This window comes from Callithrix jacchus, chromosome 5 (assembly GCF_049354715.1).
Source record: "Callithrix jacchus isolate 240 chromosome 5, calJac240_pri, whole genome shotgun sequence".
Lineage (NCBI taxonomy): Eukaryota > Metazoa > Chordata > Mammalia > Primates > Cebidae > Callithrix > Callithrix jacchus.
The window spans coordinates 48,125,651-48,151,468 of record NC_133506.1 but is presented as its reverse complement, the minus strand read 5'-3'; the positions used below and the strand labels follow the sequence as shown (position 1 = coordinate 48,151,468).

The following is a 25,818-nucleotide window of genomic DNA, read 5'->3' as shown; positions in this document are numbered from 1 at the left end:
TATTTGCACATGTCTTCTCTAAAAACCATTGATGGTAATTTGGCAGTATTTGGTGCCTATCTGCAAAACTACAGCAAAGGGTACAAACTAGGAAATGGTGCATTTACAAGATGTCCATTCCCAAAATGCATCAGCATCTGAGTGGGTCCTCTTCCTCCATGTAGAAAACTGATCCTCTTATAAGGTCATTCACTGCTTCAAGATAGACCCATGGACCAGAGAGGAGAGGCCACCTATACATCTAATATATATATATTAGATGGAGTCTCACTCTATTGTCACTCTAATATGTATATGTGTATATATATTAGACAGAGTCTCACTCTATTGCCTGGGCTGGAGCGCGGTGGCATGATCTCCACTCACTGCAACCTGCACCTTCTGGGTTCAAGCGATTTTCCTGCCTCAACCTCCAGAGTAGCTGGAATTACAGGTGTATGCCACCACACCCAGCTAATTTTTGTATTTTTAGTAGAGACAAAGTTTCACTATGTTGGCCAGGCTGGCCTCAAACTCCTGACTTCAAGTGATCCACCCACCTTGACCTCTCAAAGTGCTGGGATTACAGGTGTGAGTCACTGAGCCCAGCCAGTAAGTATATTTTTCACTATCCTTTCTCCTTCCTTCAACTTCAAGAAGCTATCTTAAAGGTCCAAGAAGCCCCACTGACAAATCATGCTTGTGTCTGAGTGCATTCTGTTTGCTCCCAAAATATTTAAGAGAAGCGTTTCTCATCCTCATCACTGTTGACCTTTGGGGATGAAAATTTCTCTGTTGTAAGAGGCTGTCCTGGGCATTGCTGGATAGTTAGCAGCATCTTTGGCCTCTACCCACTAGATGCCAGTAGTACTCTCCTCCCAATCAAAACAGGTCTCCAGACATTGCCAAATGTTTTCTGGAGGGCAAAATTGTCCTCAGTTGACAACTGTTGTAGAATGAGTCTTTCCATAAATTGAATTATGTTTTCACCACCCAGTTAAAAATAGTACATAATTAGGCCCTATGAATGTATCACCATGTTATGTCATACATTCCATATAGTCATCCCTTCCTCTCCACCATACTTCAGCCTCTTGGGAGTATCCTAATCAGGGAGCAATTTGGCTGTGGAAAAAAAAAATCCACTTAATTTAACCAAGTAAGAAGTATATGTCCTAAGTATGCACAAGAACTTCTCAGACCAAATAAGACAAGAGTGAAGACTTATAGGACTTAAAAAGTAGACAAGTAGTCAACTCTTTCTTCTCTCTCCTTCCTCCTTTCTTTCATACCCCACCCCCCATCAGTTGCCCTTCACATAATAGCAAGAGTGATACCTTTAAAATATAAATTTAGGCCAGGCACGATGGCTCACACCTGCAGTCCCAGCACTTTGGGAGGTTGAGGCAAGCAGATAACTTGAGGTCAGGAGTTCAAGACCAGCCTGACCATCATGGTGAAACCCCACCTCTAATTTAAAAAAAAAATACAAAAATTAGCTAGGCATGGTGGCATGCACCTGTAATCTCAGCTACTCAGAAGAATCACTTGAACCTGGGAAGGAGAGGATACAGTGAGACGAGATCGTCCAGCTTGACAGAGCAAGACTCTGTCTCAAGAAAAACAAACATCACATCTATATAAATCTGGTCATGTTATTCCATCGTTTTCCATCATGCTTTAAATAAAATCACCGTGATGACAGTGACCTTCTGATCTAGCCACTGCTTGTGTCTCAGACCTTATAACTCTTTCCCTTCCTCTCACTTCTATAGCCACATAAACTTTCTTGCCCTGCTATATATGCCCACATCTCATGGCTCTTGCACCCACTCCCTTTGCCTGCAATGTCTTTTCCCCAGATAGCCCTGTGGCTTACGCCCTCATTTTATTCAAGTTCCTATTCGACTAGTACCTTCTAATAGATACCTTCTGCAGCTACTCTAGTAGCAAGATCCCCGCCCCCATTTCTATCCATTCTCTATCTTGTTATTCTCTTACTCTTTCTTCATTGCCTTTAACTCTGTAACATAATTTCAGATGGTGTTATTTGTTTATTTTCTTTCTCTCACCTCAGTTAAGCACATTCTGGGAGGTTAGGCCATTCCATTATCATAATTTCAAAGCCTAAAATAGACACTGGCATTTTAGTAGGTTCTCAGTCAATATTAGTCAAGTGAATGAATATACATCTCATTCTTTATCCTTTGAAGAGGGACCCATAAGTTCAACATACAGGTAACCCATCATAGACAGTCCAAAATGGCAGCCTTAAACCTTGAGTCTGTGATAATCTCTAGTTTGGGCTTCACTCCAGCTAATTAATCCAGTCTCAGTAACATTCTAAATTTGGAGAAAGATACTGTCTTTTATGATCAGTCTTCACTGCGTGTCCATTCTTTGTTCAAACAGCTGACATCAGAGATCAGGCTTCAAGGGCTACAGCTCTTAAGCCATGAATAGGGCAGATTCTCTAAGAAAAATGAATAGAATAGACTAAGATGCTCAAATCTTCCCTATTGGGTATTTTAACTCCCCATCCTCCACTATCAATACTTGTCTGAATGCTAATTGTCAGGGAGCCAGGAAATAAAATTCCTTCACAGAGCAAAAACTCAACAGTTACACTGTCAAGAAAAAAATGGCTATGGTAATACATAAGCCAGAAACCATGGCAAGTAGATGCTAACCCCAACCTGTAATTGGCTCATGACTAAGAGTTTTCATCTTGAGATCAAAGCAAAATGCCAAAATCAAAGTTGAAGGAGTCTGACTGAGGAGGAGAATGTAAAGTAGTCTCACAGACCATGAAGGCAAGAAGAAAGTATGCCCCAGTTAGAAATCAGACGCAGTCCAGGTTGCAGTGTGGTTGGGTATACATATTGGAATGGATTTTGGGGGAGAAAAGGGAATACTGACACTCAAAGATTTAAGACAGACAGGAAGACATAAGCATATGGGTTTCTATGGTTGGAATATGTCCCTCTACCGCACACTTGGCTCATGTCTGTAATCCCACGACTTTGGGAGGCCAAAGTGGGCGGATCACTTGAGATCAGGAATTCAAGACCAGTCTGGCCAACGTGGTGAAACCCTGTCTCTACTAAAAAAGTACAAAAACTAGTTGGGTGTGGTGGTGTGTGCCTGTAGCCCCAGCTACTCAGGAAGCTGAGGCACGAGAACTGCTTGAACCCAGGAGGCAGAGGTTGCTGTGAGCTGAGATCACATTACTGCACTCCAGCCTAGGTGACAGAGTGAGACTCCATCTCTAAATAAATACATAAATAAAAGAATGTGTCCTTCAAAGTTCATGTGTTGGAAATTTAATTCCTAATGTGACAGTTTTGAAAGGTGGGGCCTTTAAGAGCTGATTAGGTCATGAGGGCTCTTCCTTCATGAAGGGATTAATGTTATTTTCTTTTTTTAAAATAATTATTTTTTGATATGGAGTTTCATTCTTGTTGCCAGGCTGAGTGCAATGGCATGATCTCACCACATTGAACCGGGAATGCCTCCCGGGTTCAAGCAATTCTCCTGCCTCAGCCTCCTGAGTAGCTGGGATTACAGACATGCGCCACCACACCTAGCTAATTTTGTATTTTTTAGTAGTGATGGGGTTTCTCCATGTTGGTCAGGTTGGTCTCGAACTCCTGACCTCAGATGATCCACCCACCTCGGCCTCCCAATGTGTTAGGATTACAGGCATAAGCCACCATGCCCAGCTGGGATTAACATTATTTTCATGGGCGTGGGTTTAGAATCACAAGAGTGAGCTTGTTACAAAAGCAAGTTTGACTCCCTTTCACTCCCTCAAACACTCTCTCTCACCCTTGTGGATACTTTCCACCACATCATGATGCTGCAAGAAGGCTCTCAGCAGATGCCAGCACCATGCTCTTAGACTTCAAAACCTCAAGAACCACGAGCCACATCAATTTCTGTTTATTATAAATTATCTGGCTTGTGGTATTCTGTTATAGTAGCACAAAACAGACTAAGACATGGACTGAACATGAAGAAATAATTAAGAAATGAAATTCTTACCTATTATTTGATAAGAAAGTCTTTCACAAGAGGGTAGACAGAGCAGGATGTCTGCTTACTGCCTTAGGATTACAGGACTTTCTGGTGTGGGAAGATGTGTGTTCTGTCCCAGACAAAAGGCTGAGCTCAGCAGCAGGCAGTGACTGTAGTTGGGCCCTAGGCCCAGGAGATTTCTCACGGTCCTAATAACCAGCTTCCATCATGAGCCAATCCATCATGTGCACTACTATTTCCATGTTAATGTTATTAAAATGACACTAACGGCATGTCACTTCTTTGTCCAGAAGCCATCAGTGACTCATTGATACCTAGTGGATGAAGTACAAATGTCTCAATTTTGCGTTTACAACTTTCCATAATTTACACTAAAGAGTTCATTGTACAAGACCAAAGAATGCAGGACTCGGCGTTATGTGTTAAATTGTGTCCTCCAAAAGAGATATGCTAAATTTCTAACACCTAGAATCTCAGAATGTGACCTTATTTGGAAATAGGATCTTTGCAAATTCAACTAAGTTAAGATGAGGTTATTAGAATGGGTTCTAATCCAATACTACTGGTGTCCTCATAAAAAGGGGAAATTTGGGCCTGGCACAGTGGCTTACGCCTGTCATCCCAGCACTTTGAGAGGCTGAGGTGGGTGAATCACAAGGTTAAGAGATCAAGACCATCCTGGCCAACATGGTGAAACCCTGTCTCTACTTTAAAAATACAAAAAATTAGCTGGGCATGGGGACAGGCGCCTGTAGTCCCATGCTACTCAGGAGGCTGAGGCAGGAGACTCACTTGAACCCAGGAGGTGGAGGTTGCTGTGAGCCAAGATCACGCCACTGCACTCCAGCTTGGTGACTGAGCAAGACTCTATCTCAAAAAAAAGGGTGGGGGGAAATTTGGACATAGACAGCACAGAGGAAAGATTACATGAAGACACACCGAGAGAGATGGCTATGTGACAATGGAGGCAAAGAGTGCAGTGATGCATCTACCAACCCAAGGAACACCAAGGATTGCTGGCCCTGGCATCGGAAACTTCTTAGAGGAGTCAAGGAGGATTATTTCCTAGAGCTGTGAGAGAGAACATGGTGCTGCTGACACCTTGACTTCGTACTTGCAGCTTCCAGAACTACGGTAGAATTAATTGTTGTTGTTTTAAGCCACCTGATTTATAATACTTTGTTAAAAACTAATATATTGAAAAAGGGGCACAGCAGCATCTTCTGTTTAATTTCACATGGGAGTAAAGTGACCAGTCTCAGTTTGCCTGGGTTTTCCTAGGGGTTTTCACTGATAAAACTGGGAAAGTCCCAAGCACACTAAGTCAAGTTGAACACCTTGTGTGGCAGCCTCCCCCTTGAGTAGGCAGAGTTCCAGGTAGGAAGTAAAGCAGCTTTTACAAAGTTCCTCTTTCAAGAGTAAGGTTAGGAAAACCTGTTAAGTAGGATATGGTAGCCACAACCAATGTGCAGGGGCAAGGAAAGGTCAAGAGACCCTAAATATAAATTTAACATGAAGGTCCTAGAAATTGTGATTGGTGAACTAGTCTCCACAGGAGCTAAATCAGGAGAGAGATACAGCAAAGGGTACTTCCATCTTGGGGAGATAATGAGACATAAAAACGGCCTCTATTTGGCCCTCCTGGAGCAGATTCACCAAACGTTCCCCAGCACTGGTATTTTTTAAAGTGTGTACTTGTTTATAGAATAGGTAGAAAGATACCTTTTTAGCATGAATTTATTTCTTGTTAGTGTCGAGCACTTTCAAATGTTTACTGTTTGTATTTCTTATGTGAAAGCAGTGTTTGCCCATTTTTATCCCATAAGTTTTAGTTTTTAAAAATTGTTCACATGAGTTCAATGGTAAATATGTTTACAATGCATGTGCCACATACATTGCACACATCTATCCATGTTTATACTATGCTTCTTTATGCAATCTATGTGCTTTCAAAGTAGAGAAAATTTATTTAAAGTGTCGAAGTTTCCTTTGCGATTTTTAATCATTGTTTTTACTTTTAATTTTGCTCTTAGGTAGTCCTTACCCGCAACTTAAACTTGTTTTTAATTTTTAATAGATGATGTTAATATTTTATCCTTGGAAAGAGAGGGTCTTAAGGTTAAAACACTCATCATTCCATTTCATTATAAAAAGTCATGTCATTTGACTTACCATAGTAAATGACTCTTGTTCTTTCCTATGGCTGGCACAGCATAAACCGGTGCCTGGACTAGGGTGAGGGGAATAAGGTGCCAAGGTCACCAAGTGGAAGGATTAAATAGTAATTAACTAATTAGCACGTTTGAAAACAGAAATACAACACTGAAACTCCGAAGAGTGACAGAGGGTGATGGGGAAACAATGTTAGAAAAATAAGGAGAGAATAAGAAGAGAATGAAACAACGTTAAAAATTGGTATCAGAAAAATAACAGAGAGGAAATTTCACTAAGGTGGGGTTGTGAGGGTGAACTGAAAGTTATTGGCCGGGCGCGGTGGCTCAACCTATAATCCCAGCACTTTGGGAGGCTGAGGCGGGTGGATCACGAGGTCAAGAGATCAAGACCATCCTGGTCAACATGGTGAAACCCCGTCTCTACTAAAAATACAAAAAAAAAAAAAAAAAAATTAGCTGGGCATGGTGGTGCGTGCCTGTAATCCCAGCTACTCAGGAGGCTGAGGCAGGAGAATTGCCTGAACCCAGGAGGCGGAGATTGCGGTGAGCTGAGATCGCGCCATTGCACTCCAGCCTGGGTAACAAGAATGAAACTCCGTCTCAAAAAAAAAAAAAAAAAAAACGAAAGTTATTATTTCCTTGTTAACGAATGCAATAGATACTGGAGAACCATGTTAATTATTCCTCATTTTTATGTCATTTTGTACTTATAGAACTTACCCGTTTAAGCCCTTTCTCACAGTTTTGGTATGTAATATCTTTGGCTAGAAGAAGGGAAATAAAGGTGTTTTGAAAAACCAAAGTCAAGATTCTTTTTTTTTTTTGAGATGGAGTTTCGCTCTTGTTACCCAGGCTGGAGTGCAATGGCACGATCTCGGCTCACCGCAACCTCCGCCTCCTGGGTTCAGGCAATTCTCCTGCCTCAGCCTCCTGAGTAGCTGGGATTACAGGCACACGCCACCATGCCCAGCTAATTTTTTGTATTTTTAGTAGAGACGGGGTTTCACCATGTTGACCAGGATGGTCTCGATCTCTTGACCTCGTGATCCACCGGCCTCGGCCTCCCGAAGTGCTGGGATTACAGGCGTGAGCCACCACGCCCGGCCCTCCTTGCATCATTTCTGCCTTTGATAGCAGAGCTTAATGGTTCTCTTGAGCTCATCATCCAGAACTACAAAGTTCAACTTTGAAAGGAGAAATGATTATATAAAATATTTCATTGTTTTTTCTTATTTATGTAATTTCTCTTAAGTATGATATAACATGTACAGGGCAATATTAGTTGATTTAATATGGCTCACCTTTTGTTTTAAATTCCCCTAAAATAATTTTCATGTATAAATTCCTTATAAGTTGTGTTTTCTTTTTATGTACTCTTAACATTTATCGAAGATTAAATAATTCCCATTGATAAACGGTGTTTTTACTCTAAGTTGCTCTTTCCTATAATGTGATTTCAACATATAGAGAAAAACAAATCACTCCATCTTTTTTTCTATATACATAACCTTGACGTGTATAGAATCTAGGTGCTTGGAATTTGGGTTAACAAGGTAGACATGGCCTTTTACATTAGGAAGCTTAGTATGGAGAGTGTATAAAGCAATGACTTCCCTCTTCTGGCATAGAAGTTCTGCCTCTCTGTACTGCAGCACTTAGCTGGTGGACAGGAACGGTCAACAGGTTTTTAGAAAATTTGTTGGTGTGTAGCAAACAAGCTCACCTCTATTAGTTCCTGGCAGGAAGGAGGAATGCAGCAGCGACTCTGCAATTGTGAGCAATAATTTCCAAGAGAGATGTAAGACTGTGCTAATATTGTCAACACCTTGTTGATTAACTTTCTTTGGAAGAGCATGTATAGCAACTAATCAATAACAAGTCCAAGTCTTCTCTTCTCCTACTACTGACTCTTTGGTTGATGAAGTTCGAAAAAAACACTTATGTTTATGTAATTTTTAACAACTACCAGAACAAATCCTGAGTCAGTGTTTGACAATCTAAATCCCTTTAAAGTCCTCCTAGGGATTGAAAGTTGTTTATTGATCAATCCTCATGTTTAGAAAATGAATTCCTCTATGAAATTGCGGGAAGAAATTCCAGTCGTATGAATGAGTTGGTCTTTTCTTCCAAGGCCAATAGTGAAATAATTTATAGAGAATTATAAGTGAATTAGCAATTGAGACACTGGGACTTATCTTCAGAGGAGAAAATCTAAATATTTGTCCAATTGAAAATAATCACCCTTGTCTTCTGCCTGTTAAGAAAAAAGTAAACAAGAGACAACACAGTATTTAAGTCTTAAGAAGAGTGGCTAGAAAATGAGGATTTAAAATTTTATCCAAGTAAAAAATGAAATAAGCTATTTCTCCTTTAAACTAGTTACATCTGCTGAAATTACACATTTGTAGACATGAACAATTTGGATAGCTGAGCAATTCTTTATTGCATATTACTTCTTAACTATTGCTTTTAGGCAGGAGTGATACTAAAATAATCAGCAATCTACATAGCACTGGCATGGCACTAACCAATCAGAACAGACATTCCCTTGTGAAGGCTTTATTCTTTACTCTATAGCTGCTTAATCAATAAGGAATCTTAGAGTAGGACCTTAGGTGAGTAGAATGAGGTAGATTCCCTCATTCTACTCACCTAAGGTCCTATTCTAATCATCCTTGCGGAGTATCAACTGTTATTTTAAGTCCAAAGTCAAATTCCATTATAGAAGACATCACAAGCCAGGCGTGGTGGCTCACGCCTATAATCACAGCACTTTGGGAGGCTGAGGCGGGTGGATCACGAGGTCAAGAGGTCGAGACTGGTCAACAAGGTGAAACCCCGTTTCTACTAAAAATACAAACCTTAGCTGGGCATGGTGGCGCATGCCTGTAATCCGCTACTCGGGAGGCTGAGGCAGGAGAATTGCTTGAACCCAGGAAGCGGAGATTGCGGTGAGCCGAGATTGTGCCATTGCACTCCAGCCTAGGTAACAGCAGCAAAACTCTGTCTCAAAAAAAGAAAGAAAAAAAAAAAAAAAAAGACGTCACAGTACTATCCCAGTTTTCTTTTGCTGGGATAATATTTTGTCTTAAGCAATTGTGTTATTACCATAATCCCAATTATACATTTTTGAGTTAAAACTGAAAGAAAAAAACCTGAGGTGCAGTCCTTTTAAATGTCAAGGAGGAAATTCAACGTTCTTAACAACATAGGAAGTTTTAATAATAGGTGCCTGTCATCCCTACCTCTTCCTTTTTCATGCTCTTAAAATTTTTTGGTATGTTGCATTTAGTTTGGATGCTGTGTTAATCAGGGTATGCAGGAGGAAAAGAGAACCAATGAGATGGAGAGAGAGAAAGAAAGAAGACTATTTTTTAAAATTTGCTCATGCAATTGTGGGGGCTGGCAAGTCCAAAATCTGTAGGGCAGACACTCAGACTGGAAATTCAAGTACAGGTTGATGTTGCAGGCTAGTGTCTGAATCTGTGGGGTAGGTCAGCAAGTAGAAAATTCAGGCAGGGTTTCCATGTTCCAGTCTTGAGACATAATGGTGTCTTCATCTGGAAACTTCAGTCTTTGCTCTTCAAGCCTTCAACAAATGAAATAAATACCATCCATATTATGAAGAGGGCAATCTGTTTTACTTAAAATCAGTTGCTTTGAAAGCTAATCCCATTCACAAATACCTTCACAGTAACATCTAGACCACTGTTTGACCTAACAACTGGGCATCATAGCCTTGCCAAATTGACACATACAATTAACCATCAAAGACAAGTATTTTTGAGACTTAATAATAGGAAGAATGCTGGAGCGGCTAAGGTATGGCAAAATAAAAAACCCATGACCAATCCAGTACCCATAAATATGTACTTTATGCTGGGTGCAGCGCCAAGGGCCTCTCTTCTATACCTCACAATAGCTTGAGGGGGTAAATATTGTTATTATTCCACTTCACACACCACCAAACAATGGTTAGGAGAGATTGCATCACTTTGCTGTATTAGTTTCCTATTGTTGCTATAACAAATTAGCACAGATGTTGTGGCTTAAAACATACAAATTCATGATCTTACAGTTGTGGAGGTCAACAGTCAAAACTGGGTCATACTGGGCTAAAATCAGGGTGTCAGCAGGGCTGTGTTTTTTCTGGAGGCTCTAGGTCTAGGGGAGAGTCAATTTTCTTACTTTTTCCAGCATGTAAAGGCTTCTTATGTTCTTTGGCTTATGATCTCTTCTATTTTCAAAGTCGACAGTCTAGCAGTTTCTAACCTCCCTGATTCTGACCTCCTTTTGGGGATGACATCAGTTCCATTCAGATGATTCAGGATAATCTCCCACCTCAAGATTCTTAACATAATCATATCTGCAAGGTCCCTTTTGCCAGGGAAGGCAACATATTCACAGGTTTCAAGGATTGAAACACTAGCATCTTCAGGGATCCATCACTCCATCTGTCACACTCGCTTAGTCTCACATAGCTAGTAGCAGTGAAGCCAGGATTCAAACCCAGTCCCATCTGACTCTAGAGCTGACAATCTTGACCATAGTGGCTTTCACCGCCTACAAATAGCATGCAAAAGGAATTTAAGTCATTAGGGTAACCACGTATTTCATGAGTGTGAGCGGGGATCATCAAAAGCATTGGTCACAGAGAAGCAAGCAGATTCACAAAGCACTGCTTACTAGGTTATCCACAGGCACATGGAAATGCTTTGCTATAAAAAATGCTTAAACCTCTGGGATTTTACTTCCAAGACCAACTGAAAAAGTGAATTCTTCAGGATTCCAACACTGAAATGATGCTTCTCTGATCACATAGATTACCTACAAAGCCAAATTTGACTGAATTTTTAAAGAGTATCCTGGAAGACAAAAGAAAGGAGACAAACAAGGACACTTTAATGCCAAAGTTAGGGCTACTGATCTCACACAGAACACCCCAAAATCTCAAGGATCAGTTTGCAGACTTGATCAGCTCCAAGAAGCCACATGGATAAAATAGGACTGGGAGGATTTGGAAAATAAAGCTTGGAATCCCCCAGCTTGTGACAGAAGGAAGAAGGATGTATTTACTTGGATGAGAGTTCGAAGCAAAACTCGGAAAACATCACAAATAAAATCGCCCAAGGAAAATGAAAACTTTATTAGTTTTAAAACAACATTTTAAAAATGACCATGGAAACAGCCTGTTAGAAGGGCTGGTAGCAGAGCACAGTGGGCAAGGATGCCCTGTTTACAAGGCAGATGCACATCACACACACACACACACACACACACACACACACACACACACACACAACTTAACTTGATTTTTCAATAACTTGATTTCTACTTCCATTTTCTCTGCCCTGGGAGATATTTGGCTGTTGATTTAGAGATGTGATCAGCTCTGAAATACAACTTTTCTCCTTATTTTTATGAGAAGGAAGATTAAGCAAAAAGAAAAGAAATTTCCGTTTGCCATCTGTAAACACTTCCTTAGGAAAAATTGATTGCCCTATAATAGGCAGCAGTGGTCCTCAGTTGGGGCTTTCTGTGCCCCAGTGGGCATTTGGCAATGTCTGGAGACATTTTGGTTGTCAGAACAGGATGTAGGGAGGAAGGTACTACTGGTACCTGCCTAGTGGTAGAGGGGATACTGCCAAGCCAAGCATGCTACAATGCACAGGGCAGCCCGCTAACCAAGAATTACTCAGTGTAGAATGGCGATAATAGTAAAGGTTGGGAAGACCTGACCTATAGCCTAGTGAATAAGAACAGGGCTCTCGAAATAGCCTGTGTTCAAATCCTGACTTCATTACAGACTAGTGGAACACCTTAATGTTTCTATACCTCCACTTTCTTATCTCTAAAAGAAATAACAAATGTACCCACTTTAGAGGGTTCTTGTGGGCATCAAATAAGTTAATCAAGGTAAATGCTTAGAGTATAGCCTGATAAATAATATGCATATCACAAATGATGCACAGATTGTTAAATATATCATTGTAGAATACTAACCTCACGGGCTCAAAATCGCCTACCTGTCTAGCTAGCTTCCTCAATGGCCTCACTAAAGTGTGACCATTCTAAGGACAGCACTGAATCTTAATTGTCTGCTTCACCTTGGCACCAAGAACAGAGGTTAAGGAGACTTGGAAGAAATTAGAAGCCAAAGATTCAATACACTGATTGTATCCATTGTCATTGGCCATTGCCCACATCCACCCAGCCCTTGGACTCCGGGCACCATGGCCTGATGTTCTCTATGACCACCGAGGGCCTTCTCTGACTGGAATTGCCAGGGACTTAATACCCCCAGTACACAGCCCTCAACTTATAACAGCTAGAATTGGTGTATTAATACCCTGGCTCCCCTACCCTTCACAAATGTTTCTTTGAGGTGCATGTCCCCCACTGTCCCAGGCTCCCCTGGCAGGTGTAAGCTCCAATTGCCCACAACAGTGCCTTGCTTGATCACATGCCCTTTCCTGATTGCCTTCCCATCCTTGTCTCATTTTCCCCCTGTTCCGCCACTGTTTCGTGGCTTTACCTCCCACATAAGCAACTGTACTCTGACCCTGATCTTCGAGCTGGCACGTGGAGAAACTACAACTAACGCAACACTCCAGGAGTAGGATGGACAATTTCTCCAGGAAGATGATCTCCCTGACTAAATATTTCTGCACATTTGTGGGAGATAAGAAATCGCAGTGCCTGGGCTCAGGCTTCACTCCAGGCCATTTCTCACCTCTTGGAAAGCAGGTCCCTTTCCACAAGATGGCAGGGGCTGAAATGGGAAGTAGAAGGGGAAAAATTCATTCTCGGAGTGATGAACTAAATAATTTGCCTCCAGGTCTGAGTCGGGTATTAAATGAAACTTGAGGTAACCTTCCCAGCAGAGCTTGGGGGCACCTGTGACTTTTCAATGGAGCTACTCTGTTTCTAGGGAAATACATACTTTTAAAAATTACACTTGAGGCTAAAAGCTTCTAACAATAAATCTCCCTGAGGCGCGCTCCTCTAGGGACAAATATACTGGGAAATCTTCAAAAAGGGTGCTTGGTTTATCACTCGGTGTCTCTTTCCCACTGAGGAAGGAAATCCCTTTGTTTCCACTGAGAAATCAAGTCCACTGGGACCTCTTCGAAGGATCAAGAGTTCTTCAGCTCCTCCCGCCCTCACCCCTTAAAGACTACAGATCATTTCATTCTGAAAATAATCCTTCAGGGTTTGAAAGCAGACAGCATATTACCAATCAATGCTATTCCCCTTGACCCGAAGGGGAAAAAAAATCAGACATATAAATAACAACAACATCCTGCTGTGAAATAAAAATATGACCTCACATCTGTTCCTTTATTGTTCATGGAAACTGGTTGATAAGATTACTCATTATGTGTTGAGCACTTACTATGTGTCTTCGTCTGTTTTCTGTTGCTTATAACAGAATACATGAAACTGAGTAATTTATAAAGAAATTTGTTTTTTACAGTTATGGAGTCTGAGAAGTCCAAGGTCAAGGGGGTGCAGCTAGTGACAGCCTTCTTGCTAATGGGGACTACAGAGTCCTGAAATGGCACAGGGCATAGCATGGGAAGGGAGCTGAGTGTGTTAGCTCAGGTCTCTCTCGCTCTTATAAAACCACCAGTCCCACTCCTATGTTAACCCATTATCCACTAATCTATGAATGGATTAATTCATTCATAAAGTCAGAGCCCTCATGACCCAGTCACCTCTTAAAGGACTCACCTCTCAGTACTGCCACATTAGAGATTAAGTTCCAACAGTAGTTTCAGAGAAGACGAACATTCAAACCATAGCACTATGTACAGGTATTTATCTCACTTAAAAACTCCACAAGATAAACAACAGAATGTCCATTTTACAGATGGAGAGCTTCAGAGGCAAAGCTTTAAAAACTTCATGAAGATCATGCCATTAGTTCATAAATAGCAAAGCTGGGATTTTTTTTTTTAACCAAAGAGAGTCTGACTTTAGAATTCTGCACTCAGTGATTACCTTACATGAAATTTAAGTAAATTTAACTAATAACTATCATCTGAGTAAAGCTGATTAATTATTCCACTACATATCAGGCATGGAAACAGGGAGCATATAAAAACTGACAGTCATCAGAGGGAAAAGCCAAATGCATGGGGAATAATTGCTGTAGATGGCTAGCAAAGTCTTCCATCTAAGATTCCATAATCATCATAAACTTATTTCTCATCTGTATATGAAACATGCAGGCAACTACAACACAGTTGTTGAAGAATCTAATTTGCAGGAAAATGAAATTAAATCTAGGAGTAATAGAATTAATAGAAAACTGAGACTTAAAGATGAATCTACCCTCACTAAAGAAAATGAGGAAAAAGGACCCACGTTCTACCACACTGACACCAACACTGCGACTGTAAAACCTCACAGTTTCCTCCAAACTGAATGTGCTAAACTCTCTTCACATTCCCCGTCTGCCTCACACTTAGAGCCTGGTGTCAGACTGCCCTGGTCCAATTCTGAGCTCCAACACTCACTAGCTATAGGGGCTTGAGAAGTTCCCTCATCTTTTATGGGCCTCTGTTTTCTCACTAAAATGCAACTAGGACTAATGCCTTCCTCAAAGGATTATGGTGAAGATGAAATGAGACATGCATGCAAAGGCATGACTCCATGACCAGCAAATAATAAGCACTCAAGACATATTTCTTGGTCTCTCTCTGCCCTCACCTGAATCCTGAGTGTGCCAGGCAGCGCATACAGACACCACTGGCCGCATGCTCTACATAGTAGCCTTTGAGCTTGGCTTTCTTTGCTGGAAACCTTGGTTAGGTGAAATAGGCTCTGCATTGAGTTCCTGGAGGGACTCTTACATTGGTGATTCGACCATTTATAGAACTCCAAGTTCAGGGCAGGGCCCTCTGTCACTTCCAGCTCCTCTGGAATGAGATCTTACAGGGACGAGCCTAGAGAAAAATCCAGCTGTAGGTGCATGGATTATCATGGTGCTTTGGGATGCCCTAAGCAGAAAAAAGATGCTTATAACCAGGGACAGATGCATAAACAGGTGGGTGTTAGGAAGACTGATGGGTGGCCCAGAACATACTCTTTCTTCAGAGGTTCATTAAAATAGCCCTTATTGACTAAAATTACTTTAAGGAAATTATTCCTAGTCCTCATCATAAATCATTAAAATTGTTCCATTAACTGCAGTTTACAGGTTGGATTGATCTCAAAGTTCAAGTATCTCACCATAAAACCCTAGCTGGGAAGAGGCTGGTTTAGAATACAGACTCAGACATCCTGGTTCTGCCCCCTGTAATCTTTTCACTCTCCCTTCTGTGTCTCTCTTGAGTGATTAGTGTTTCTATAGATACCTGGAAATGGTGGGTTATAGACACAGAGATGAGCTGCTCAGCTCAGATTTCCCTTCGGGAAAGGCCTTGCCATCCAGCTGAGGGGTGTGGGTCAGCACACTGTACCCCCTCCCCACCCCTTGCCATCTGTTCTTGAATGCAGGGGCTGCCACAGCTGCCAAGTTCCAGCGGAGCCCAGAAGCAGCTCCCATAGTGATAGAGCAAGGTGGGGGTATACAGCCCAGTCATTTCTGTCCAAAGCAGGATGCTCTGATGGGCAATACCAGACCCAGAGCTCCCCAGAGGGTTAGCAGAGGCTTTATCGGGGTTGCATGTCAGTTCAACATCTGCCTCTGCCCAATCTTGCTTTCTCCCCTTCTTTTTATAGGTGTTATTCCCAATAAACACCTTAAACTCCCAGTTCTGCCTCCAAAGAATCCAACCTGCAGGACAAAATGAGGTACAGAGTGTGGTCTACGGAGCCACTCAGATCCTAAAATCACAATCACTCCCATTTGGAGGGCCCAGGAAGCTCAAGTTTTTTAAGCCACAGAAAGGTAGGCTCTGGTAGGGAAAAACAGAAGTTGAGTTTTGGAGTCAAGAGACCTCTATTGGACCCTTAGCTCATCCACTTTCTACCTCTGTGTTAAGCAATCCAGGTGACCTCACTGAACCTTATGGGAAAATTAGAACTAATAGTACTTCATGGTATCAATCAAGACAATGCAAATAAAAATAAAAGTACATTTTATAACGCTCATCACTGTCCTCCTGACATACCCCCCTCATTTCATTATAGATTAATGGGCATGGTTATTTGTGGCATGGGAGAAATGCTTCTCTCTTCCCCAATAACTCAATTCCCTTCTCACTAAAAGAAAGTAAATGCTATTCTTTTCCAAAAGTCTCTAAAGTCAGCAGCCCCAGCAGCAAGAAAGCAAGGAACATTGTTATTCTTGTGCAGCAGAGCTCTAGCATATAATTAAATCATTAAGAGGCAAATTAACTCCTCTAGCAATACTCTTCTAAGTATTTGTGGGCAAACCCATTAGCATTGTGCCAGTAAATTCAAACATTTCCTTGCATGCAGAATGAGTACCTATGGCCTCAAAGGCAAGGGGTGGGGTGGGCAATGCAGTGTACCACGAATTGACCTACCGTGGAGATATACAGGAGTGTAAGGGTGTGGAGTAGATAGGATGCTAATGATGGATTGTGACTGTATTTCATAAACCCTTGGAAATATAGCTGCCAGCAAAACACACTGCCATGTGAGTACCTATGCAACTATCTTGCATGATCTGCACATGTACCCCAAAACCTAAAATGCAATGCAATGCAATAAAATAAAATGTTTAAAAAGTAACCATGAAAAAAAAAAGAAAGAAAATATAGCTGCCAAATTTCTTCAACATAGAGCCAACAATTACTCTATTTGTTTCCCAGGAAAACCATTCAAGAGTTTTTGGTTTCCCATTCACTTAGTCCTCATCAACTGCCCCCAGTTTTGTTGAATTCACTCAGCCTGGATTCTTTGGTTTTGGAAAGGACATATCTAGGCAGGGTTACTGAGTCAGTAGAATAGGCATCTTCCAGTGGAACATTTTGGAGCTGTTTATTTTGCAAGGTTTTCAGCATAATGAATATAAAGTTGGCTTTGATTCTGTAGCCAAATATATGTTTACGCTATTGACTCAAATTCAAGCTGACCAATCTGGTTGGCTGTCTGCGGCCTTCAATTCTTCACAGCCTGAGTGTTTTAGTCAATATGTTGATCATTTATATGATGACCCTGCTTAAACCATTTAATAAAATGTAAACAACATGAAAGGTATTGGAAGTCAACATAACTCATATTGTTGCTTATACACTCATTGAAATCCTGAGCAGGGCATCTGACCTGATTGGAGATTTCCTCCAGAGTCATACAATAATTTCAGCTGTGAAAAACAATTTTATGGCATGTAAGATTAGCCCACACTAATGCAAGGTCAAAAATAATAGAATCAATAGGCAAACTCAATACTGTTAACGTTTTGAGAAAATTACTACCAGAAAACAATGTCAACAACAGATTGAAATGGGTCTCCAAAGTCGTCCCATTGATTTCCTTTCACTTTGGTGACAATCTAACTCTTTCTTTTATGCAATATGGAATGTTTTAGCCTTTTTCCCCCCAGCTCTGCTTTAAACATGGACTATTTCTGTTGTACTCTTTTAGACTGATGTCAAACATTACATGTGTCAGAAAAACGTATGTGGTTGTCCATACATAAGACAACTGAATATGAAAATTTGTTCCATCATGTAGAGCCTTTCATGGGTCTTTAATTGGCCTCAGTTGATAAATTCAAGAGTTATTTTAATTATAGCAAGGCATCTAAGTGCAAATATAAACAATGTCATTAATAAATGATCAACTAAATAAAAACCTAATACTGGAAACACATGGACTTGAACACGGTTGTGTATCAACTATATTGCAAGCACTGTCATCATCCTTGAAGAGCTTACTGATTGGCAGATTCACATTCTTTAGTAGTGAGAGATCAGACAGCAGCCATGCAAGAGCAATGGAGTTAGCAACCCCAACCCACCGAAGACTTTTCTGCCCCAGGTTTCCCATTTTAGTCAAAGGCTCTATCACTCCCAACTCCAACCAATGATTTATTCAAGCCGAAACCTTATATCCATCAGCAAGTTGTAGCAATTTTAACTCCAAATTATATTCTGAATCCATTCACTGAACTCCATCTCTGATTATTCACTGCAGTAGCCTCTTTCCTGCTCTCCTTCTTCCTGTTTTCTATTTAACAGGGCATAACGATCACTTAAAACACAAATCAAGTCCTTAAAACTCTTTCATGGGTTCCGTTGCCCTTAGTTTAAAATCCAGACCTCCATATTACTACCTACCGGGCCCTATATAACCTGGGCCTTGTCCACCTCTCCTTCCTCATCCTTGGTCACTCCACTTCCAACTTCCTGAGCTCCAGCCACACTGTTCTTTTGTAACTCAGAATATACCAAACTCGATAATACCTCAAGGCCTTTTCCTGGGCTATTTCTTCTTCCCGGCACATTTTTCTCGCAAGCTTATTCATCACTAGTCTCTCCTCTTTGGCTAGGTCTCAGTTCTCCTGGAAGAACCCTCTCTGAACATGTCATCAAAGGATGCCCTTAACCTCACTTTCACACCTCTTGGTAACTTTTATCATCTTCATCATTTCTAGTTAACATGGGATTCCTTAAAGAACTAAAAGTAGAACTACCATTTGATCCAGCAACCCCACTAGCAGGTATCTACCCAGCGGAAAAGAAGTCATTAAAAGAAAAAGATACTTGCACACGTGTGTTTATAGCAGCACAATTTGCAATTGCAAAAACATGAAACCAGCCCATCAATGAATGAGTGAATAAAGAAACTGTGATATATATAAATACACATATATACATGATGCAGTACTACTCAGCCATAAAAAAGGAATGAATTAATGGCATTTGCAGCCACCTGGATGGGATTGGAGACTATTAATCTAAGCGAGGTAACTCAGGAATGGAAAACAAAACATTGTATGTTCTCACTCATAAGTGGGAGCTAAGCTATAAGGATGCAAAGGCATAAGAATGACACCGTGGACTTTGGAGACTCAGGGAAAAAGGGTGGGACGTGGGTGAGGGATAAAAGACCACAAATTGGGTGCAGCATATACTGCTCGGGTGATGAGTGCACCAAAATCTCACAAACCACCACTAAAGAACTTACTCATGTAACCAAACACCACCTGTTCCCAATAACCTATGGAAATAAAAAATAATAACAAACAAATAAATGCAATCACAAAATGTGGGGTCTTTTGTGACTAACGTTTTTCACTTAGCATAACTTATTCAGGTATCACCCACATTACAACACATATCAATACTTCATTTTTAAAAAGTTAACATTTATAACTCTCACCCCAGTGTATAAAAAAAAGGGGGGGAGGGGAAAAGCTGAATTGTTTTCTCTAACATATGCCCCTTTGTTCTCAAGCTGCATTTGCACGGACAGCCAAAATCTCTCCATTTATTAATTAAGGGCATTAATACTCATCTTGTTAATTTTCTTTGGAGTAATTTTTTGACCTTTCAGAGTTTCTCCCTAATTTCCAGGTTCTTGTCCCCTTCCCACAATGCACTTGGGTATCAGAAAAAGGTCAGTTCCTCATGATGCCAGGATGGCATTTCTGGCCTATGAGCTCCCCTTTCTTGACGGTTCCTTCTGTTCATGGTCTTCAGGCATTGCCCTCCACACCTACTGCAATTACTGTTACGTAGTGTGGCCTCCCTGCTCAATAGGCATTCCAGGCTGGTGTCCACCAAGATGCAATTGAGCCCAACCAATCCTTTTGGCTCTGTGTTGGCCTCTGGTGTTAATGACTCTGGATCTCACCATTGCTTCTGGGCATGAAGTCCCAGTCCCCTAAACTTCCTGTACCTGAACCCAGTCTTCTTGAGGCAAAGAGTTCATACCACATTTCCATATCCCCATGGTTGCAAAGAGCTGCTTGCTTTCCCACCATGCTAAGGTATGTGCAGTCCTGTGATGCTGCCCAGGCTGGCCAATATTACTCTCTTATTTGAAACTAAGTAAGAAGCTTCCTTGTGTCAAACATGATGCTTCTCTATGAGGCCTCATTCTCCTCAGTCTTCAAACTACAAATTTGTGTTCCAGAGTTAAATTCATGATGACCTGAAACCTAGAATCACTAGGATGCTTCTCTGAGGATTTTTTGCCTCCTCTCTCCTCATCACATTTCTGGCTCCTCCTTCTGGCCTCTGAAAACGTTTCCCTTTCTATGTGATCAGAAATTCATTTTAATACATAACCTCACGTTTGCCACTCTGAGTTTCTTTTTGTGGTCTGCCTACCGAGCCGTGACTGTGGCATATAAAAACCCAGTTTGGAGAATACTCAGGATAATTGTACTTTCTTGTAGAAGCCTGTCTTATAAAGCTATCGTCTTATTACATATCTATTTTGAAACTCAAAGCTAAAAGTTATAATTAAGATATATTTTATTTCCATGAGTGTCGGTTGAAAATTTTAAAATGTTTTTTAAAATTCTGAAGTCATTTTAAAATTGCAGACAAGTCTCACGTATAGAAAAGGAAACTTTTTGCCCCAGCACTGTAAAAGCAAGTTGCTAACCTGATGCCCAAACACCTTAGTGTGTATTTTCTATAAACAAGAACATTCTTTGACACAAGCAACCATCAAAATCAGGAAACTGACATGAATCACAGGATATGTTCCTGTTATCACACTCATGGTTCTCTAATTTTCCTAGTAGTGTCCTTTGTAGTCAAAGGCAAGTTCAAAATCAACTGTTGCTTCTATCCTCTTCAATCCGGAACACTATCTTGGTCTTTTCTTGACTCTGTCCTTAACCTGACGCTTTGGAGGATCACAAGCCAGTCATTTTGTAGCTGTTCTCTGGCACTTCTGTGGCTGCCCACCCTTAGTGATCGTGAGATAACCACAGCATAATCTAAAGCCGTGGTTAAGAAGATAGATTCTAAAACAAACATCCAGGGTCACATTCTGTCTCTACCACACCTGCATCTATGTTGCTGTAAAAATATGATTTCCTTGTCAGTAGAATGAAAGTGATCATTGTGCTTATTTCCTGGGGCTATTAGGAGAATACTCTTCCTCCTGCACACTCAGAGCCTGGGTTATCTGGGAATTGATGATCTCTGGCTACAGCCCTTACAAATGACTGGCAGGCACAAGAAATATAAATATCCCTTACTCCTAAATGGGACAATCTGATGCACGGCCTACACTTGGAAGTTCCCCCGTGGGATAGAGCTAGAACCCAAGTTACCTTCCCCAGAACTTGTAGATATTATATATTTGCTTGGCCTCCTTCTCCTGGATTCATTTCCCCACTTCCTTTCTGGTCTTTCTAGGGGTTACTTCCTAATAAATTACTTTCACACAGATCCTTCTTTCAAGACCTGCTTCTGGGGAACATAACTTAGGACAATTTCCATATTTTAAGAAAGCAGTTTGCCTACCATATACAGAACAGATCAGTTCAGAAGCTGCTAGAGTGTGTGTATGTATGTATGCATATATATATATTATTCTACCCAAAAGACAGATGTTTATCACAGCACTATTCACAATAGAAAAGACATAGAATGAACCCAGGTGCCCATCAATGGTGGACTAAATAAAGAAAAGGTGGTACATATATACCATGGAATACTAGGCAGCCATAAAAAAGAACAAAATCATATTTTTACAGCAACGTGGATGCAGCTGGAGGCCATTAGCCTACATGAATTAATGCAGGGACAGAAAAACAAATATTGCATGTTCCTACTTGTAAGTGGAAACTAAATCCTGGGTACCTATGAACATGAAGATGGCAGCAGTGGACAATGGGACCTATAAGAGATATGAGGGAGAGATGGGGGCAAGGGTTGAAAACTTACTGGATACCATGCTCACTACCTGGGCAATGGCATCAATGGTACCCAAACCTCAGCATCATGTAATATACCCATGTAACAAACCTGTACATGTACCCTCTGAATCTAAAATAAAAGTTGAAATTATTTTAAAAGATGTCTTAATTTTATTGTAATGAGAGAAATACAAACTTGAAATGAAAAACCATTTTATATCCTGCACATGAGCGAAAAATGTTTAAAAGTCTAAATACCATAAATAGGCAAGGATGTAACAGAGAAAAATTCCTATATACTGCTAGCAGGAGTGTAAATTGGTACAACTACCTTGGAGGTCAGATTAGCACTGTCCAGGAAAGCTGAAGTGAATATCCACAACCATGTAGTAAACTCAAGCATCAAGCCTTCCCATGTACCCCTGTACATGAATCTAAAATAAAAGTTGAAGTTACATTTTTTAAAACATAGACCCTGCCAGAGTTGCCCAGATGTGAACCATGTGGGCAGAGAAAGGAACATATACAGAATATATTTGGAGACAGAGTCTACAGGACTGGCTTCTAAATGGCACATAGGGAATGAGGATGGAAAGAGGCATATCAAGGGTGAATCCAAGATATATGCAAATTGTTTCACATGAAGAACAGAACAGCACTCCAGCTATGGAGAGTTGATATTCTTAGAATCTCAGTTAATAATACTAAACATCATTGGTAACAAGGACTGTAGACACACAATAGAATTTAATCGCTGGTACCACAGTCTCACAATGGAAATTACAATGCCCTGAATTTAATAGGTTTCATTTTTCAAAGTGAATATTTCGCTTTTACAGTCTCTCACTGCCAAAGATGCTCTCGGATTAGAGCTGATTAGAGAGTTTTCTTTTATCTAGAAACAAGGCCCTTGGTTATTCACACAGACTGGTTAGCTTTGTCCAACTGAAACAAAGGCTGCTTGCCTTCCTCTTCCTCCTTTATGTTCCAACTTTTTTGATTACCTCAGACAGGCCTTCAATTATTTTTTCCATTTTAACACAGCAGTGACAGTATTAAAAAAAAATACTGGGTAGGTGTCTGAAGACCTGACTTCCAGGCCACCAACCCCAGCACCTGGAGGGGCACCCATCATTTGATCCCTAGGTTCCTCAACCAAGTTAATTATTACATTCTGCACATATTTATCAGGTAGCTAGTGTTGCAGGCTCTGTTATATATGGTGATAAAATCTTCCTAGTCCCTGACCTCACAGAGTTTACAGAATACCCCATTGCCACCCACAAATAAAATGTTTAGTAAGATCAATGGGGCAGACATTAGAATTTTGTAATTTCTCTATTTACAGTCGTTTAAATGGCTCCACCTACCATAATTGATAATATTATCAATTATGATTCAAATGCCTGCTTTGCATATTTGGAAGAAATGAGCACATACAGTTGTGGAGGTCTATAATCCCCCATCTGGAATGTTCAGGCCAAATACATTTCAAAATTCATGTTTTATTTGGATTTTAGGTAAATAAGTTCAGATATATTAAATCATAATATCAAAGAAAACTGAGGCAGAACCCTGTAATCAAAACCAATATTTCTGCAGTGTCACCTAGCCTCAAATTTCACTATATATGCATCTATATATATAGATAGACATAGATATAGATATAGATATAGATATAGGTTAGATATATAGTCTTTATTCATCTTGCTGTGTGGAGATATCCCTTTGTTCAATTTTGGCCATCAGATGAATCATAAAAAAAATGTAAAATAACCAACTTTGGTCTTCAGGTGGGTTTTTTTTTATTTCAGAATTGCATGTAAGAAATTGCAGGCCTACAGCTCATAATTTTGAAATAGGTAGGACCTGGGTTGAGGCTTAAAAACCAAAGTTATCAAAGATATTCATTACAATTGCATTTGCTATAATGGTATTTGACCTATAGATGACCCAGCTTTATAAATAAACTTAAAGCCCCTCCAGGTCCATTAATATTTCATTGATCCATAAAATACTTTCAAGTACTTATATTTATCTGCCTCATAGAAAGACTGTATCTGATGTAGAAACCACATGCACAAAGAAAAGCAGCCTCATTCTGGCGTCCTGGGTCATAACTCACATGAACAGTAGAAGTCAGCTATAATATAATTTTTAAGGCCCCAGGAGGAACTAATGAAAGTTGGCATGACAGAATTGGACCATGCCATATGGTAGGTCAGCTTTTCCCATGCTCAAGATAGCAATATTAGAGTGCTCTCTTTAAAATGCACATTGGAGCCAATGTCTTCCACTTAAAACCCTCCAGTGACTTCCCACAGCACCTGGAAGAAAGGCCAAATTCCTTAACTTGGTCTGGCACCATATGACCTCATCTTTCTCCATCTCTCCTGATGTTCCAGCCACCTGGCCTTCTAATTTACAAAGCTCCCACCCACCTCAACACCTTTGCCCAGCTATTCCTCCTGCCTAAAAAGACGTGAACTGGCTCCATTCTTATATCTAATGGTTTCTCTCCATCACTGCCGTTGCAGCTTAAAGATCACCCACCCAAAAAGATCCCTGATCACGACTTTATCTAGGGAAGGCACACAGCACAGCCTTTATCTGGTTTTCTGCAGGCAAGTTGAGGCAGGGCAGGGTGAACAGCTTAGGACTGGCTAGTTTAAATAATTCTAGTGGGCTCTAGGGACTGAAGGCTGGTCCTAGTTGTCTGGTACCTTGCCCCAGGTTGATTTAGGGTAGGGGAAATATTGGGCTGATGTGTGAGAGCAGGCTACAAGAGAGGGCTCCAAGTATGAAATATGGATCACACAATAAATGGAAACAACTTTGGTCACTACTTTGGACTCGTAATTAATGGATGCCAAATAGACAAATTCAGAAGCTATGAAAACACAGACCAGTGGCACACAACACCAAACCAAAACTAAGCCTGTTTTAAATAACATAGAAGTTTATTTCTTTCATGCATAAAAGAAGTCCAAAAGTAACAAATCTAAGCCCAACATGGTCACCCAATGGTGTCATCAGGGAACCTATGTCCTTGCCTTTTCTGTTCCCTAACCCAGCACAAGATTCCCTTCTCAAGATCACTTTGCACTCATTTCCCATTGCTGTTGTAACAAACGATCGTGAATTTAGTGGCTTAAAGTGACATATATTTATTACTGTACCATTCTGAAGGTCACAAGCCAAAATGAGTATTACAGGGCTAAGAAAAAGATATCTAGCAAGACTGTGGTCCTTCTCAGGGCTCTAGGGGAAAATCGATTCCCCACCTTTTCCAGCTCCTATGGGCTGTCCACATTCCTTGAGTCACGGCCCCTTCCTCCATCTTCAAAGCACATCTCTCCAACCTCTGCTTCCATCAACACACCTCCTTTTTCAGTCTTTGAGCCACGTGCATCCTTCATCTAAGAACCTTTCTGATGACAGTGGGCCCACCTGGATAATGCCCCATCTCAAGATGCTTAACTTAATCACATCTGTACTGTTCCTTTTGCCAACTAAGGGGAGGTACCCACACATTTTGAGAATTAAGACATGTACATCTTTGGGGAACCATTATTCTGTCTACCATGCATTGCATTCTCCAGGGTGGCAGCTAGAGTTCCAGGCATCAAACACATTCCAGGCAGCAGAAAGAGAAAGGAATGGAAAGTGTCACTATCCACCTGCTTTAAGGAGCCTTCCCTGAAGTCCTCATAGCCCTGTCTCTTGTGTCTCCTTAGCTAGATTTAGTCACAATGCATATGTTCCAAGGGAATGCAGGAGAGGCAAGGAAATATAGATTGTATTCTGGGGGTTATGTGCCCAGCT

At 40.8% G+C, this 25,818-nt stretch overlaps 1 long non-coding RNA gene across 5 annotated transcripts in view; it reads right to left on the bottom strand.

Moving 5' to 3' along the window:
- LOC118153637 (uncharacterized) overlaps positions 1 to 25,818 on the bottom strand; it is a 68,371-nt gene that overhangs the window by 26,450 nt on the left and 16,103 nt on the right. For all 5 annotated transcript variants that reach the window (XR_013536370.1, XR_013536373.1, XR_013536374.1 and 2 more), the window contains 3 exons: positions 9,053 to 9,194; positions 7,915 to 8,445; positions 4,024 to 4,331 (listed from right to left, as the gene is read on the bottom strand). This is a non-coding gene — a long non-coding RNA (uncharacterized LOC118153637). The remainder of the gene's footprint in view (positions 1 to 4,023; positions 4,332 to 7,914; positions 8,446 to 9,052; positions 9,195 to 25,818) is intronic.